Source organism: Pectinophora gossypiella, chromosome 10 (genome assembly GCF_024362695.1).
Source record: "Pectinophora gossypiella chromosome 10, ilPecGoss1.1, whole genome shotgun sequence".
Lineage (NCBI taxonomy): Eukaryota > Metazoa > Arthropoda > Insecta > Lepidoptera > Gelechiidae > Pectinophora > Pectinophora gossypiella.
This window is the reverse complement of record NC_065413.1, coordinates 8,598,718-8,601,885: the sequence shown is the minus strand read 5'-3', so window position 1 is coordinate 8,601,885 and position 3,168 is coordinate 8,598,718.

Genomic DNA, 3,168 nt, shown 5'->3' with positions numbered 1-3,168 from the left:
GCACTTACTTTTATACGCGCAAATGTGTTGCTTTCTTAGATTAATTGCTTTGATGTGGCCTTTTTAATCCCCCAGAAAATCTGCTGATTTTCATATTTTTCATTCAATAATTTTGAAAATTATAATGATTCTCTCTCTACATGTCATAAATACCATAGAACAAGGAATAATATTACGTAATACCTGCCTCTACTACGACATGGTTATTGGTACCTATCACAATTATATTGATGTGTATGTATACTAATTGTTTAATAAGTACTCGACCAGCATATAATCATGTTTTACACTCCTTTCTTGTCGTAAATTGCTATGATAATTGTATTTATTCATTTATCTTCATTTACCTGTATAATTAAAAACATTCAGCGCCATCTACACAATTATAACAAAATCACTACCGTTATTTTTACTTTACTAGCGACACCTACCGTTGTATACAAAACTAACTAAACGGATAGAAATTAATGTGTTGTACTCGTTGGAAAACACCAACCTGCCGAAGAAACAGTTTCTAGACATTTTACACAGATGGCGTTAGTAGTACCAAAACAATTTTGTAGAGCGTAGAGTGAAAACGCTTGTTGCTTGGTAGAGCTTGTGATATCAGAAATCATTGATGTAGTTACCTATAATAATTATGTTACTGCAGTTGGTCATAAATTATTTATTCACAGGAATCTCTGGAAAGTTGTGTTTCAATATTTTTTCCCCTACATTATTTTTCATTGCCTCCTTAAAAGGGAAACGGATGTTTCCACAACCATTAATTATAATATATTTTGTTTTTTTTTTGTTTCGAAGTTTTAAGATAGATAAGACAGATAATTACTCCATCGCCATATTTTGATCTATCATGGTGTGATGGGTGCACGTGACCAGGCATTTATGTGGTTTTTAGGTCATGTCCGGGAATTACAAGCAATTTATATTCTCTCCTGAGGAGCTCGGTGGCGCAGCGGTAAACGCGCTCGGTCTGCGGTTGTTGAAGTTAAGCAACTTTCGCAAAGGCCGGTCATAGGATGGGTGACCACAAAAAAAGTTTTCATCTCGAGCTCCTCCGTGTTTCGGAAGGCACGTTAAGCCGTTGGTCCCGGCAGCATTAGCAGTCGTTAATAACCATCAATCCGCACTGGGCCCGCGTGATGGTTTAAGGCCCGATCTCCCTATCCATCCATAGGGAAGGCCCGTGCCCCAGCAGTGGGGACGTTAATGGGCTGATGATGTTGTTATATTCTCTCCCAACCCAGTACCAGTGATTTTCTTTTATAATTGTAGGTAGTAAGGTACTTAAGATAGGACAACCCGTTACTGTCCCAAAAACCCTATTCCCCCTTGTTCTAATATCGATTGACCGATAAAAGCGCATGATAGAGCAACATACATTTTTCAAACTGCAAACGCCTTTTGGATGCGACACGCACAGATAATGAAAACGAGCACGCGATTCTTGCTTCCTGGTTCGAGGTTCGACTCGTAACCTTCAAGGACTTTTCACTTTTATGCGTTCCATGCTAAAGTTCGATGGTCCTATGGCATGCTAAACCTCGCCGAAATATTATAGGCACTTTATGTGGCCGGGAAAGGTCGGAATTTATGCGTCCGGCGAAATGACAGCGCAGCGTTTAAGGGATATCGTATTGAAATAGAGAAACATTGGTAAATTGATACTATCAGGTTGTTTATATTAAAACACCAGACGTCGGGAACTGTGTAAGTAGGTATCTATAGCTGATACTTGCCTTCCTCAACATTCTCTATCCGTGCATATATCGTAAACAGGCATACTGACTTTGATCTTAAAAGCTATCAATCAATTTTGTTTTTCGGATTCCTGTAATGTATCATGATGTATCACGTGCCTAAAGCGGTGAAGGAAAACATCGCGAAGAAAACTAAGAAAGGGGTGCTGTTATTTAATACATAGATACATAAACTCACGCCTATTTCTAACCGAGGTAAGCAGAGACTATGGAATTCCATTTGCTTCGATCCTGCTATACCTTTCTTCCTCGATATTCATCAATCGTTTCATATACAGCCGGTATTTATTACTTTACTATTTCCAAAGATCTATAACGGAAAGAAGGTGATATATACCTTCTCGTGGATTGAGGGGAGACCTGTTTTGTCCGGCCAAGTGGTGAATGCCATCTGCGGCAAATCTACAATAAGTCAAAGAGGAGACTTGTGCCTGGTAGTCTAAATCTAATAATGTTATTTCATATTATACTATACTTTGTACATAACATAACAAATACTTTATTGCACAAACAGGAAAAACAAAATTCAAAACAAAAGAGAAATTGAAAGAGTACAATAAACGACCTTGTTGCTAAGTAGCAATCTTTTCCAGGCAACCTTTAAGTATAGGAGATATTTAATCTCATATTGTAATAGTACATTATTGAACAATTTGTTTTCTTTGTTACAGGTAACCAAGATCGAGAGGTAGAGAGTAAAACTTTCACGAGAACGGTATCTTAATTACTTATTAATATTTTGGCTCATCTCAAAATCTTTATAAAAAACGAGTAGTTACTTCATTTAACGCCCATCAGAGGGTAACATCGAAAGCGGTTTTTGCGTATTCCCTTACTTTGTTTATATTCGGAGGCCTGGAGGCTTCGGGTCTAGGATATTGTATGAACATGTGTTATGTCACGTCGTCCTTGTCATCTGTGAGGCGGGTGATAAGGATGGCCGCATGTTGCTGTGGTGGTAATCCGAGGAGTCTCTGTAGGGACAGGCAGGGATGCGCGCGCACGTTAGTCAAGGCGCAGGGCGCACCCTCTCTCAGAGCTAAGAAAGGATAGATATGACTCTGTTAATGTTTAAAACCTACGCACTATAATTCTTCTCCTATAATAAATAATCCAGAGATTTCATACCAGATTTATGTTTCAAAAGTAAACCAAAACTGTTTTAAGTATTTATTTTTAGAAGGAGATCTGCCTTAACCGAAAGAAGGAGATTTTAACATTACGAACAACAAATTAAGAGACTGATCGTAACCCCAATTTATCGGTCGTAATAAAACGTAAGGCACCTAGTTAGCAAGTCAAGGCAGCTGGAACGAATTAGGTAATGCCTCCTCTGTCAATTTCGCCGGTCTTCGTGTTTTCAGTCACCGGCAGAGGCCGCCTATACGCCGCACATCAGGCTCTA